Source organism: Marmota monax, unplaced genomic scaffold, assembly GCF_021218885.2.
Source record: "Marmota monax isolate L192 unplaced genomic scaffold, Marmota_monax_Labrador192_F-V1.1 WCK01_AAM20220418_F8-fsc00005, whole genome shotgun sequence".
NCBI classification, from domain to species: Eukaryota; Metazoa; Chordata; class Mammalia; order Rodentia; family Sciuridae; genus Marmota; species Marmota monax.
In genome coordinates this window covers 3886594-3902262 of record NW_026692254.1, presented here as the reverse complement: position 1 = coordinate 3902262, position 15669 = coordinate 3886594, and the positions used below count along the sequence as shown (strand labels likewise).

Here is a 15669-nt window from a genome sequence, read left to right as displayed (position 1 = left end):
AAGCAGAAGTTTTTGACTTTTATGTAGTTTGAATTGACCCATCTTTTTCTTTTATGGCTGATGGAAATTGAGTTGTAGTTAGAAAAGACTACCCACTCTAAGGTTATATCGGAATTCTGCCATGCTTTTTTCTAGGACTTTAATGGCTTCATTTTATCACGTAGAAATCTTTGATCTGTTTGGACTATTTCCTGGTGTATAGTGGGAGGTATGGATCCAACTTTATCATTTTCCAGATGGCTGACAAGAGATATTTTTTAACAGGGAGCTGGTCCAAAGCACACCAGAGAACACTTTCTTCAGGAAAAGGTCACGTGCCTCAGCAGAAGGTGTTGCGAATTATAGTAAGGAGCAGTTTTCTTTAATTAGCAAAGATTCATTTGTTCAACAAATATTTCTCAAGTGTCCACTATGTGCCAGATAGTTTTCTAGATACTGAAGCTAGAAAAAATAGACCATAGTCCCTGCCCTTAAGGAGCTCACGTTCTCTTGGGGGAAGATAGACAATAAATAAGCAAGTAAATACATTTATACCATGTTAGGAATTATAGGGAAGAAAGACGTTCCAGTTACCTTGGCTGTGTAACTAATTGTGCCAAAACATACTGGTTCTGTGGATCAGAGATTTGGACAAGGCACAGCACAGGAGCATAAGGGATAGGATAGCCGATGACTTTTCTCTACCCTTTGAGATCTGGGGCCTTACTGGAAGACCTGAAGGCTGGGGCCTGGAATTGTCTGAAGGCTCGGTCACTCATGTACCTTGTGATTAATGTTTGCTATTGGTTGGGAGCCTTGATTCCTTTCCACATGAATGTCCCCTTATGGTCTGTGTGGCCCAGTTTGGGCTCCAGTGATATGGTAGGTTCATATAGGTAATCTCGAAGAGTCAGGTGGATGGTGCATTATAGATTGAGACCCAGTTAACCAGTTGTGCAAGGTTGCTGCTGCCACAATTTGTCAGAAGCATGTTACTAAGGCTGGCCCATATTCCAGAGAAGGAAAATAAGGCTCCCTTTTGATGGGAGGAATGGTTCTTGAAGAGCTAATGGGACCATATGTATTGCTGTGGCCATTTTTAGAAAATACAATTTGCTACTGAAGCAAAGAAGGCTGGAATGAGAAAGAAGTGATGTTGGTGGAGACTGGTGGCATTGTATACAGGGGGGCCAGGGATATGTGACCCGACAGAAGTGGGGGAGGAAGCTTCCTAACTGGGGAAGGATTCCAGACAGAAGGAACAGCAAAGTCATTTTGGCCAAGAGGCAGAGGGAGTATATTCGACTTATGTGAAGAGCATGATGAGCATTAGCTTATGTGGAGCAGGAACAGGTGGGGGGCATGTAGACAGATGGGGGTCAGAGAGATTCAGGCAGCAAATCGCTACTGCAGGCTGGTTGTAAAGACTTTAGCTTGCTTTCTGAGTGAATTGGAAAACGGTTAGTTTTGAATTACTATAACAGAATACCTGAGATAACTAACTTATAAAGAGAAAAGGCCTATTTAGCTCAGAGTTCTGGCAGCTCTAATCCAAGATTGGGTTAAATCCATTGCTTTGTGCATCTGGTGGGGATACTGGAAGAGTATCTGCTCTGGTGGGAAGCACATGGCAGAGCAAACCGCTATTCTCATGACCAGGAAGGAAAAAGAGTCCTATAATCCTCCTCAAGGGCATGCTTGCTCCCAATGACCTAAGGACCTCCCATAAAGCCCCACCTCCTAAAGGTTTATAACACATCCCAATAAAGGGCCCAGTCCTTAATGCATGGGCCCTGGAGGACACTCACCCAAACTATAACAGAAACCAAGGAGAGCTTTGAGTGGAGGAATAACATGCTCTCATTTATGTTTTAATGGATTTGCTCTGGCTGCTGTGAGAACAGATTTGGGGGTGGGAGGCAAGGGTGGAAGTGGGGAGACCAATTAAGAAGCTGTTGCAAAAATAAAGCAGGACACAATGAATGCTTGGACCAGGATGACAGTGGAGGAGTTGGTGAGAAATGGCCGGATGCTGGATATATTTTTTAAAATAGAACTAACTGGGTTTGCTGATGGGCTACATGTGGGTTAATGGCTAGACCATACATCCTTATTTGTTTGGGGCACTTCTGGTTTATGTAATAAAGTATATGGTCATCCTGGTTAGAAGGAAAAGAGAGGATAACAGAATGACTCCAAAAGGTTTTGCCTTGTACAACTTGAAGAATCAAGGCTTCATTTGTATGGGAAGAATTGTGAGGGGAGTCGGGTCTGGGGAGGGTGTGAATCAGGAGTTCAGGTTTGGATTTTTAAATTGCTAATAAGACACCCAAGTGTCTCAAAGGCACAGGGACACAGTGAGTGGTGGATAGAGTTAAAGGAGGAGGGATGAGGAGGCAAAGAAAATTTGTGTTACTGGATCACAGGGAGCAGGAAGCCATAAGCTTCATGTCCTCAAGTTTTAGTGAGGAAGAATCAATGAGGGAGAGTGTATTAGTTGGTGTTTAGTCATTACAAGAAAATATCTGAATGGATTATGTATGAAGAAGAAGAGGTTTATTTTGTTCACAGTTTTGGAGGTTCAAGAGCAGGGCACTGACATCAGCTCAGATCTGGTGAGGCCCCCTATCCCAGCTATGTCATCTCACAGCAGAAAACAGTGAGTGTGTGAGTTTGCATCACCAAACAAGAAGTCAGAGAGAGAGAGAGAGAGAGAGAGAGAGAGAGAGAGAGAGAGAGGCTGGGGTCCCATAATCCATTCTGAGGGGAAAACTCCAATTACTTAAGAACTTCCCATAGGCCCTGCCTTCTAATGGTTCCTTTTCTGAATCCCACCACACTGGGGCCCAAACCTTCACCTGTAATGGACCTATATCCAAACCATAGCCACAGTAAGATGGAGCTGCTGTAGAAAGGGAGGGGAAGTGGTGGAAGTCAGTGGAGTCATTGTTATGTGGAGGTGTATTTTCTACAACAGGGTAGGTTCGTGATGTTACTTTTTTGTTTTGTTTTGTTCTGGGGATCAAACCTGGGGCACTTTACCACTGAGCTACAATTCCAATCCCCCCTCCACTTTTTAAAAATTCTTTTTCATTTTTTATTTTGAGACAGGTTGCTGAGAGTCTTACTAAGTTACTGAGGTTGGTCTTGAACTTGGATTCTCCTTCCTCAGCCTCCCCAGTTGCTGGGATTGCAGGTGTGTACCACCATGCCCAGTTACTATTTGTTTTGAAAGAGAAATTTTCTTAGGCATGTGTACTTTCTTATATTAAACAGGAGAGCAAATATTACCAGTTCTTTTTTCAAATTTAACAAAAATATTTAATGCTTCCAAACAAAAATATAAAAATACAGTAGGAATGACAGTTTGCTACAAAGTGGTCTCTCCTAACTTATTTCTTTTATGTCTTTTCTACTTTGTGTGTTGCTGGGATTTGAACCCAGGGCCTCATGCTTGCCAAGTGAACACTTCACCACTGAGCTATATCCCCAGCCTGTTTTCAACATTTCATACATGCATTTTAAAAAGCTTAACAATGCTAGAGATGGTGGCACTTGCCTTTAATCCCAGAGACTCAGGAGGCTGAGGCAGAAGGATTGCAAGTTCAAGGCCAACCCCAGCAAGTTAGCTCGCCTAGCATGTGTGGGGCTCTGGGTTTGATCCTCAGCACCACATAAAAATAAAATAAAGGTATTGTGTCCAACTACAACTAAAATAAAATATTTAAAAATATTTTTAAAATTTAAAAAATAAATTAAAAAAATAAAAAGAGCTGGGGATATAGCTCAGAGGTAAAGCGCCCCTGGGTTCAATCTCCTGTGCCAAACAAACAAACAAACAAACAACACTTAACAATACATAAAAGATATGGATCACTTCACAAATATGCACATTATCCTTGCCCAGGGGTCATGCCAATCTTTGCATGGGTCTGACTTTTTAGTATATGTGCTGCTGAAGCAACAAGCACTCACTGACTCACGCCACCAACTGGTACAAGGGATTGAAGCCAGGGGCACTTTACCACTGAGCTGTATCCCTAGCTCTTTTTAATTTTTGTTTTGAGACAGGCTCTTGCTAAATTGCCCAGGCTAGTCTCAAATTCACCATCCTCCTGTCTCAGCCTCCTGAGTTGCTGAGTTTACAGGTCTGCGCCACATGTCCAGCACCATTGGCTCTTTTAAGTAATGCCACAGATGTCAAATAATTTGTAGGCACATCCTCCAGAGTTGCTGAGGCCCCTGGCTGGCTTGTTCTTGCTATGCGGCCCTAGATATGCGGTGCTCTGAAACACCACCCTCTATTGCTTTTTCCTGCCTTTTCTTTGTGGCAGCTATTGTTTTCCTTCTTGTCCTGGGTCCCTCCTCCTTTAATCCTGGGTTTTCCAGGATACAATTGCTGATAAGGAGTTTATCAGGTGTGGAAGAACCACAGGTGAAGGAGGGTCTGTCCTGTGACCTTTAGTCACTATTTGAGCTGATTCAAGGCCTCTTCCTGCTTCCTTCTTCATTTCCCCTGGATAATTGCTTGCGGGAATGTGACTTTTGGGTAAACCAAGTGGAACTATAAAAGTTATCTTGTTGCTGAATCCATTCAGTCATTCCGTATTGGCCAGGGTCTTCACACATTGTGTCACACATTATGTTAGACCCAGCTGGGGCTACAAAGACGGATCAGTTCCTTTATATAACCAATACCAGTTGTGGGCTTATAGCCCAAACAGACAGCAATCCCTGCCTCTTTTGAATTCACATTCTAGAGGGAGAAGGACAACCACCAATATGATAAATGTATACAATATCAAGTATGCACATGGTGCCAAGCACCATGGAGAAATTGTCAAGCAGAGAAGGAGTATGGAGAATGCCAGGTGAGAACTGCACGGTGACACTAGGAGGCTTGGATCTTGTGGTCCTCTTGCCTTAGCCTCCTGAATCGCTGGGATTCCAGGAGTGTGCCACTGTGCCAGGCTACATTCCCACCCCCTTTTAAATTGTTTATTTTGTGACATTAAAGTTGGCCAGGCTGGCCTCAAACTTGCAGCCCTCCTGCCTTGGCCTCCTGAGTAACTGAGATTATAGCCAACACACCCAGCTCTGTCCTCTGATCTTTTTTCTTTTTTTGTGGGGCCTTATGATAACCTGGCAGCTTTTGCTTTTGAATGTTGGGAGCCCCAAGCTGCCATGTCTGGCCACACTGCTAGAAAGGTGTCGCGAGGTGGCAAAATTGTAATGCATGCAGTCGAGGGGAGAAATAAAGAATATCCACGCACTTCTGCCCCTTTCAATGCTTTATTCACTCAAATTACTTAGAACAATTTTACTCTATAGGTTCTTAATGCTAGGCACAGCAGTAGACATAATCAATTCACAGCAAACAATTCTAGATTAATTCTAAGCACTGCAAAACACACTTAATCATAATAGGCTAATGACAGACATTTCCTCTGCATGCTAAATTCAAATGTCAGATCAAAAGTCTTAAGCCTTAGGCTTTAAGTCCAGCTGATGACACTCACTTAGACTGCGGTGACCAGGTCTGGAACCAAGGCAGGCTTTTCCTGGCATGGAGTGGAAGACCGGTTGAGGAGAGGTTTTAGGGAGAAGTTGTGGCTCTCACCAAGGTCCAGACGAGGCGGTAGAATTTGAGAGCAGTAAGGATCATGCAGAGGATTAGGAAACGATGACAAGTGATGGGATGTCAGGTCCTCATCAGGCTCTCCAGTTCGAGTGCATCCTTAATTTGGCTGGCTGAATTCCTGTTCATTTGCTCTATTATTTATACTAAATTTGGGGGCTTTTGACCCCCCTTTCAATCCTTATCAGCTACCTCTGGATTTCTCAGTGACATCATTTACCCTGGGGTCAGAAACCCTGGACTGGTGGTCTCCACCCTGATCTTCTTGCCTTTCCCTCTGTTCAGGCGAGGATAGCCTGCCAGGGGCTTCACTCTGTTTGTCAGAGTGAGAGGAAGTAACTTGTTTGAGGCCATACTGGAGGGCTCTGTGGGTGTGCCTGGTGAGACTGCAGGTTTCAAACTGGAGTTTTTAAAATGGAGTTGCTTAGGCTCAGGCCTAAGGCCATCCTAACAAAAGGCCACACAGACCAGCCTTGTGTCAAAGGAAAGGACCTGAGACTACAAGAAGAGCCTAGTTGTCCCATTCCAACATCCAGTTGGGCCCAGGCTCTCAGCCATTGCCTGATAGGCCATAGAAAAGTGAATGAGTTGTTTTAGATGTTCCTGCCTGGTCAAGTCTCAGATGACTGCAGCCTCCATAAAATCCTGTGTGGATGAAGAACCATCTAGCAGAGCCCAGTTAGTCTGTAATTTTTTTTTTTTTGTCCCAGGGATTTAACCCCAGGGCACTTTACCACTGAGCCACATCTTCAGTCTTTTTATTTTTGATTTTTTTCAGACAGGATCTTGCTGAACTGCTTAAGGCCTCACCAAATTGCTAAGGCGGCTTTGAACTTGTGATCCTCCTGCCTCCTGCGACAGGCTACATCCCCACCCACTTTTAGATTTTTTTTATTTTGTGACACTAAGTTGGCCAGGCTGGCCTCAAACTTCCTGAGCCACTGGGATTACAGGCATGCACCACCATGTGTGGCAGTCCACAAAATCTTGAGAGATGATAAAATTATTGTCATTTTGTGGTGGTTTATGATGCCGAAACAGATAGCCAGAGTACTTTTGCTGACCACCCTCGCTCAAACTACAGCTTCTGTGTCTTTCTGTTTCCTTTCCTCTGCTTTGCTATTCTCCACAGCACTTAAAACATCCTGACATTTATACCCATATTGTTCATTGTTCACCTCTTCTAATCTCCATGAGAGTGGGGAATTTTGTGTGATTTGCTCATGGCTTTATTCCCAGAGTTTAGGACAGTGCCTAGCTTCAAGTAGGGACCCAATAAATATTTGTTGAATGACTGACTATTTAAGTATTTAATTTTCTAAGATCCAAATAGTGCAGGGTGTGGTGGCTATAATACCAGATACTCAGGAGGCTAAGGCAGGAGGATTACAAGTTGGAGGCCAGTCTGGGCAATTTAGCAAGACCCTGTCTTAAAATAAAAAAGAAAAAGAACTGGGGATGTAGCACAGTGATAAAATGCCCCTGGGTTCAATTCTCTGTGTGTGTGTATCCAAACAGCATTGCTTTTATAATGGCCTGGAGGAGGATTCATTCTTAGCTCACAAGGACACATACTGTTCCCTGAGGTGCATCCTGCAACTGACCTCATGCATGAAAATCCACATATTTTTGTTGAACTGCTACATGGAAGACTGATTGGAAAACTACACATAAATATTTTAAAATAAACAGCAATTTTAAGCAATCAGTTGTATGTTTGGGCATCCCCTCTGTTGTGGAGGGGCAGGAAGTAGTAACTGATGCAAGGGCTGGTTCCAGGAAGGGGCCAAGAGCCCTGAGGTACTAAGGAAGAGGGGGATGTAGGGCTCTTATCCAGCTGCTCATGCTTCCCAGGGTCTACCTCTGAGTCCCCTCTATATAACAACTGCCCCATGAGATGCCTCCTGGACTCCCTCTGCCCCTACGCAGAGGGGCAGATTTGTGTCACCACCATGGTCCACACAGTTGCTATTCTCTCCTCTTGTTCTATCAGCCTGACATTTCCTCAGCCGATTCCAAGCCCAGAGTACCATTTTAGCTGACGTGGGTGAGTGTTTCGCGGGGACAGCAGATGGATGGAATGACAAATAGCAGGATGGTGGGGACAGCTGAGAAGTGCTTTTTCCTATGCCGGAACTGTTGGCTGTGCACGTGTTCCGACGTAGTCTAGACACACTGTGGCAGCAGCAGTGTGTGCTAGGGGACAGCCGGCAAGCGGCTTCCATTTTACTGCAAAGCATACTCATCCACACACACAACCAGTCCACTGACTATCTTAGTCTGGGTTCCCCAAGAAGCAGACCTTCAGACAGTCATTTATGTGACCCCAGGAAGTGTGTAAGGCAGTGAAATGGTGAATAGGGAAGAGAAGAAAGCCAGTACCGAGTGGTTAGGGAGAGGTCTCTGCCATGGGAAATGGGGGCCCAGTACTGTTGGGCACCCTGGGTGACTGGCAGAACTTGGCCCAGAGTTGCTCTAGGCTGGCTGTTTATCCACTAACTCCTGATTTTCCTTGGTTAAGAATTGCCCCAGGGGTGTAAACTCGTGGAACTTTGGTCCCCTCTGCACCCAAACAAAACCTTCAGGCAGGAATTCTCAAGTTCTCCTAGGTGTGGTGGCCCACACCTGTAATCCCAGCTACTTGGGAAGTTGAGACAGGAGCACAGAGAAAAGTTAGTCTTTTTCTTATTTTTTAAATTATTTATTTACTTTGTAGTACAGGGTTTTATCCCAGGACTTCACATATGCTGGGCAAGTGCTCTACCACTGAACTACACCCCCAGCCCTTAAAAAAAAAAAAGTATTTTGAATAAAATAAAATAAAAAGTATTTTGAGATGGGTTCTTGCTAAATTGCTGGGGCTCACCTTGTATTTCTGATCCTCCTGCTTCAGCCTCTCCAGCAGCTAGGATTAAGGGTGTGCACCACTGCACCTAGATAGGTTAGTGCTTTTTATATTTTTCTGATCATTATTGAGAAGAAAACTTCTGGAGGTAAGAAGTTGGCACCTGACTTTTGCTGGAGTATACTCCCCCCTCCCCACTTTTTTTTTTTTGTATCAGGAATTGAATACAGGGGAGCTTAACCACTGAGCCACGTCTCTGGCCCCTTTTTATTTTTTATTTTGAGACAGGGTCTTGCTAAATTGCTTAGGGCCTTGCTAAATTGTACCTGCATTTTCTTTCTTTCTTCTTTATTTTTTTTTCCCCAGTGTTGGGAATTGAACCTGAGGCTTTGCACATGCTAAGCAAGTATCCTACCACTGAGCCACATCCCCAGCCCTGGAATACCCTCTTTTTTAAAAAAAGAGAGCAGCCCTTAGATTTAGCTTTTGGAAAGAACTGAGTTAGAATTAATCAATAGCCTTGTTTTGTTTTTATTATATTTATTTTATGGTCACCATCTATTTATGCCAAGGGAGAGCTATTTTCCACTGTAGTAGTAAGATAAATGTTTATTTTTGAAATAAATTTCTTTAAATAGTTAGCTGGCATGGGAGTCACTGAAGTTTAAGTAATATCGAGGCCAGGCGTGGTAGCACATGCTTGTAATCCCAGAAGTTTAGGAAACTGAGAGGGGAGGATCTCAAGTTCAAACCCAGCCTCGGCAACAGTGAGGCATAAGCAACTTAGTGAGACCCTGTCTCTAAATAAAATACAAAATAGGGCTGGGGATGTGGCTCGGTGATCGAGTGCCCCTGAGTTCAATCCCTGGTACAAAAAAAAAAAAAATTAAAAATAAAAATAAAGGAAAAGAAAAGAAATATCAGCTAACCCAATAGAGATTAAACTTGATCATTATTATGATAACAATTAAGCAGCTATTATTGAGTATTTGTTATATGCCAGGGATTTTTAAATTTGTCATTCTAATCTTTATTATAACCCTAAGGGGGATGAGAGGGTGGTGCACACCTATAATCCCAATTATTTGGAGGGCTGGAGGATGGCAAGTTGGAGGCTAGCCTTTGCAATTTAGTGAGACCCTGTCTCAAAATAAAAAGGGATAGGGATGCAGCTAGCAGTAAAGCACCCCTGGGTTCAATCCCCAATACCAACAAAACAAAATTAAAACAAGAACAATAGATGGGGACGTGGCTCAGTGGTGGAGTACTTGTCTAGTGTGTTCGAGGCCCTACCTGAATTCAGTCCTCGGCATTACAAAAACAAACCAACAAAAAACAAAAACAACAAAAATAAAGAAAACTCTATGTAGTATTTATAATTTTCCATCTACAGATGAATGAATGGAGCTGCAGAAGCTTTAGATAACTTGCCTGGGTTATGCTGTTAGCATAATAGATAATAAAAGTGTTCACAATTCTTTCCTTTCCTGTATCCACACCCCTTTATAACGTGACTTTTTGGCTCCTCTCGTGAAGAGGTGGAGTTTGTTTCTCCACACCTTGTCTTGGCCATGTGATTTGCTTTGGTGAGGGGGACAACAGAAAAAAGTCCTATAAAGTGCTTGTTCATAGGGCCTTGTTTTTTGCTGCTGCTGAGAACCCTCTGTCACCACTGCATGAACTAGCCAAGGCTAGCCTCTTGGAGGTTGAGTCACAGGCATCTCCCTGGCCACGGAGCCAATCCTTAGACATGTGAGGTCATCCTAGATCATCTATCTGGCTCTGGCTGAGCTGGCACGAATCAGAAGTGTTTAGTTCAGAAATACGTTTTAAACCAATAAATTTGGGGGTGATTTGTTACACAGAAAATGCTAGCCTTAGAGTTAGTGAAGAGAAGACTCAGAATAGAACCGGAGTGTCTCTCCTCCAGTCTTTCCTGTCCTAGCAAATAGCTCTCAACTGCTCATGCCTCAAACCTAGAAGTTGCTGTTCACTTATTGTCTTCCTCGTTCTATTCATCCGACCATGAGGGAGGGCTCCCAAAATACATCTCAAATTTGGCTCCTTTCTGGCATTTTCTGTCACTCCTCTAGTCTGAACTATTTACTTCTCATCACAAGTACATTGACAATTTTTTTCTGATGAAGTCTAGATAATAAATTAAGGCTTTGTAGGCCATATAGTCTTTGTTGCAAGGCTTAATCCCATTGCTATAGAATGAAAGCAGCCACGGATGATATGTTAACAAATGGCTGGGTTTTCACAAAACTTCATTTATGAACAAAGGAATTTAGAATTTTTATAATTTTCATGCATCATAAAGTATTTTTTTTAAAGAGAGAGAGAGAGAGAGAGAGAGAATTTTTTTAATATTTATTTTTTAGTTTTCAGTGGACACAACATCTTTATTTGTGGTGCTGAGGATCGAACCCAGCGCCCTGTGCATGCCAGGCAAGAACGCTACCGCTTGAGCCACATCACCAGCCCCAAATTTTTTATTTTTAGTTTTTCAGTGCTAGGGATCAAACCCAGGCCTCATGCATAATAGGAAAGAGCTCTACCACTGAGCTGTATCCCCAGCCCTACTTTTTAAATTTTGAGACAGAGTCTTCCTGAATTGCTGAAACTGGCCTTGAACTTGCAATCTACCTGCCTTAGCCTCCTGAGTTTCTGGGATTACAGGCATGTGCCACCACAGCTATCTTCTAGCCTTACTTTTGATACCTTTCAAAAAATTTAAAAATAGGGCTGGGATGTAACTCAGCAGCTGAACACTTGTCTAGCATGTGGAAGACCCTTAGTTGCCCAACCAGTCTCTTTGCTTCAATTCTTTTCTCCTGTATTCTGGTCTCCAAACAATGCAGATATTCTTGAAAGGGAATGGAATGATGATATTCTCCTGCTTATCCTTCCTCACCTTCCCATCTTATTTAAAATCCAACCTCTTCACCAGGAGCTATTGAGTGTGGCCTCACCCCTCCCCAAAGTTGGCAATCCCTTAATTCCTTTCCTTTCCTTACTACTTTCTGTCTTCCACGTGTAGCAACATACTTTCCTTTCTACCTCTAGGCCTTTGAACCCACTGATCCTTCCACTGGAGTGCATGACCATGTTGGCCACGTTTCATCCTTCAGGTTTCATCTGACTTGTTATGCCTGAGAGGAGCCCTTTCCAACTACCCAACCCAAAATTGCTATTCCCTTCTCTGCCTCAGTGATTCTCACTTTCTTCATGGAACTTCTCAATCTGTAATGTTCTTGTTAATTGTTTATTTTTTTTGGCATTAGGGATTGAATCCAGGGGTGCTATACCATTAAGGTGCATCTCCAGTTCTTTTTATTTTATTATTTTTGGTACTGGAGATTGAACACAGGGGCACTCAATCACTGAGTTATATCCTCAGCCCTATTTTGTGTTTTACTTAGAGACAGGGTCTCACTGAGTTGCTTAGGGCCTCACTTTTGCCGAGACTGGCTTTGAACTCAGTATCCTCCTGCCTTAGCCACCTGAGCCGCTGGGATTTTAGGCATGCACCACAGTTGTGGCTTTTTTTATTTTTTATTTTGAGATTCGTCCTCAATAGGTTGCTGAGGCTGGCTTTGAACTCATGAGCCTCCTGCCTCAGCCTCCTGAGTTGCTGGGGTTACAGGTGTATGCTACCACACCCATTTTGTTTGCTACTCTTTTAGATTGTGAATTTTATGGATCTAAAATTTTTATGTCTGTTTGGTGCCTCTCATATTTTGCACAAAGCTAACACAAGATAGATGCATATGCCCAATAAACATTTGTTGGGTGAAGGAATGAATTACCATTGGTGATGGTAAATTTAGTTATTAACTTGACTGAATTAAGGAATATCCAGGTAGATGGTAAAGCATTATTTTAGGGTGTGTTTGTGAGGGTATTTCTTTCTTTCTTTCTTTTTCTTTTGGTACTGGGGATTGAACCCAAGGATGCTTAACCATTGAGCCAAATCCCAGCCCTTTTTATTTTTTATTTTTTGAGACAGGGTCTCACTAGGTTGCTTACAGCCTTGCTAAGTTGCTGAGGCTGGCTTTGAACTTGCAATCCTCCTGCCGCAGGCTTCTGAGCTGCTGGGATTACAGGTGTACGCCATTGCACCCTGCCCTTTTGTGAGGGTATTTCCAGAAAAAAATACATGGCATTTGAATCAATGGACTAAGGAAGACCCATCTTCATCCAATGTGGTTGTGAGGAGGCACCATCTAGTCGGCTGAAGGAAACAGGTAGAACAAAAAGGCAGAGAGGAAAGGCAAATTCTTTCTTTCAAAGGCAGAACACACTTCTTCTGTCCTTGGAAATCAGAACTTCAGGTTCTCTGGTCTTTGAACTGCAGGACTAGGAGCATCAGGTCCCTGGGTTCTTAGGCCTTTAGCCTCAGACTGAGTCACATCATTAGTTTCCTTGGTTCTGAGGCCTTCTGACTGGGATTGAGTCAGCTTCCTTGGTTCTTCATCTTGCTGATGGCAGATTATGGGATTTCTCAATCTCCATCATCATGTGAGACAATTCTCCAAATAAATCCTCACTCATATACCTATCTACATATCCTATTGGTTCTATCTCTCTGAAGAACTCTCATTTCCATGACTTTTTTTTATTTAACAGAGAGAGAGAGAGAGAGAGAGAGAGAGAGAGAGAGAGAGAGAGAGAGAATTTTTTTTTAATATTTATTTTTCAGTTTTCAGCGGACACAACATCTTTGTTTGTATGTGGTACTGAGGATCGAACCCGGGCCGCACGCATGCCAGGCGAGCGCGCTACCGCTTCAGCCACATCCCCAGCCCCAGTTCCATGACTTTTATAGCATCATGTCCACTGTGTTGCCTCACACATCCTATTTTATAAATTCTGATCCACTATGTAGGACTTCTAGTTGACACATACCTTTCAAATCGAGTTCACAGGTGTACTCATAGCCTCTTAGTCAGGGGCTGACCAGCACTAACTGGAATATTTAAGATAAAAAAAAAGTCTCTGGTAAGTTATTCTGGCCCCTAGATCTTTTTCTGTCATTATGGGGCAGGGCAGTTTTCCTGTTGTTTGTCTTCTCTTATCTCTCTTAAGGAACCCTTCTATGTGGCTTTTGTATACTTCTTTCATTTGCTTGACTTTGAATTCAAGATGCAGCCAATTCTTTCAACTTGTGACTACCTGTACTACATATGAAGTTGTGTAACTATTACCCAAGTCTTAGGTTAAAAAGCAATGTGCACTTTCCCCACACCTCCAATACTGAGCCTCACACATGCTAGGCAAGTACACCACCACTGAGCTATATACCCCCCGTCCTTTTTGAAATTTTGAGACAGGGTCTAGGTTGCCCAGTCGGACCTCCAACTTGTGATGCTCTTGTTTCAGCCTCCCAAGTAGCCAGGATTATAGGCATGCACCATTGTATACAGTACAATACACACATTTAATTGGAGATTATAGTAATGGAAAATAAGGTGTCCACATGTAGGAAAATTCATTTAATAGACAGTATGCTGGATGCCTCACATTTCTTTGGCACTGTAAACATTTCTCATGAAGTGGGGAGATGATATTCATATCTGAATCGGTGTAGTGACAGACAAAAGTAGAAACAAAAAATTAAAGTGGGTGATAAAAATAGTGGCACCACAGGAGTTCAATGAAGGTGGAGCCAGTTCTGAGGAGGGACAAACTAATATTTGCCCAATGCCTATTCTATGTTGTTTGTCACATCTTCTCATGTTAATATCCAACAGCACTGATTTCACTACTCTCCCCAAATTACCACTGAAGAAACAAGCATGGAAGGGTGAAATGACTTACTTAACTCTGCAGGGCTGGGACTCACACCCACATCTGCATGATTCTGCAGCTTCCTCCTCTCTCCACTAACTTGCTTCCTGGGGAACAGGTAAAACTTGGGCTGGAGATGGGTAGGATTGGGGTATGGGTTTAGGCACTTAGACAATTAAAGATATGGCTGAACAAAAGGATGAAAGAAGTTGTTTTGGGCAAAGGAATCCTTACAAACAGAAGCTTAGAAATGGACACGAACCTGGCGTGGTGGGGCAGTGCAGATTGCTCTGAATGTGTTTCTAATTACAACCAAACTTTACTTGCTGTTGTTTAGGTTTTATTTTCTTATTATAAATTTTGATATAAATTTAGTGACAGTAATTTAAAGATATGTAACATTTCCAAAACTTTTTTTTTTTCTTTTGTGGTACTGGGAGCCAAACCCAGCGGCGCTTTACCTGAGCTACGTCCCTTTTTACTTCTGATTTTGAGACAGGTTCTTACTAAATTCCCCAGGCTTTCCTTGAACTTGCCCTTCTCCTAATTTAGCCTCCTGAGTTGCTGGGATTACAGGTGTGCGCCACGGCTAATGTAGTTTGTTTATATCCTTAACTCTCATGAACATTTTTGTACAGATATTTTAAAATGCATCTATGTCTTTGATGATCAATATTTAACATCTTAAGCATTGTTAACTTCTTTCAGACTGATTCCAGAAGTCTTCACAGCAGGTAATCTGAGGCCAATCTAGAAAGATATTAATGGCGACCCTCTTGAGTCAACTCAGCTCAGCCTTCTGTGGTGCTTGTGTGACTAGCACTGATGTTCACATTACCGTCTTTCCCACTGGAGATTCAAGACTGCTCAAGGAATGGCAGTCTCCTGCCCATTTGGTAAGTAGCCTTTTTCCTATTTTATCTCACTCCTCTTTTCTGAGCAGTGACCCAGATGCATTCAGCTGCAAGAGGCTTGGCTGGGCTTTGCAGACAGATCTTCCTTCATCTTGGACTTACAGAAAAGGCTATCACCATAGTAGAAAAAGTAAGAAGTACAAGCTGCCTAAAAATAGAGTAGATAATGGAAAAATCATGTAATTGATCTTATTCAAACCTAATAGCAACCAAAATTGCCTAATTTACCCCAAGATACAAGAAAATCTGTTCTTTTTTGGATCCTGCCCCATAACTGCAGTGTACTTCTCTCACCACTAGAGGGCAATCCCGTTTTAAAGCAGATTTCAAAGGCAAGCAGTAATGGTGTTGCAAATAAAAAATGAACGTTCACCCTAAAAGTAGGGACTAAAAGGTCTTAAGATACGTGGAAAATCAGGAAATTCCAGACATTACTCGTGGGAGTGGAAGTTGATATTACCATTATGAAGAGAAATTTGGCAGTAATGTTCAAGCTGTCA

At 42.7% G+C, this 15669-nt stretch overlaps 1 protein-coding gene and 1 non-coding gene across 2 annotated transcripts in view; one reads left to right on the top strand and one right to left on the bottom strand.

Moving 5' to 3' along the window:
- Nucleotides 1–3841: 3841 nt before the first annotated feature.
- LOC124089563 (U6 spliceosomal RNA) lies at nucleotides 3842–3950 on the bottom strand. The gene has a single exon (XR_006850794.1). It is a non-coding gene; the product is annotated as a U6 spliceosomal RNA (small nuclear RNA).
- An 11181-nt stretch (nucleotides 3951–15131) lies between these two features.
- Snx5 (sorting nexin 5) overlaps nucleotides 15132–15669 on the top strand; it is a 41506-nt gene continuing 40968 nt past the window's right edge. The window contains exon 1 of the mRNA XM_058576335.1: nucleotides 15132–15151. The gene's annotated coding sequence lies outside the window, so the exon portion shown is untranslated. The remainder of the gene's footprint in view (nucleotides 15152–15669) is intronic.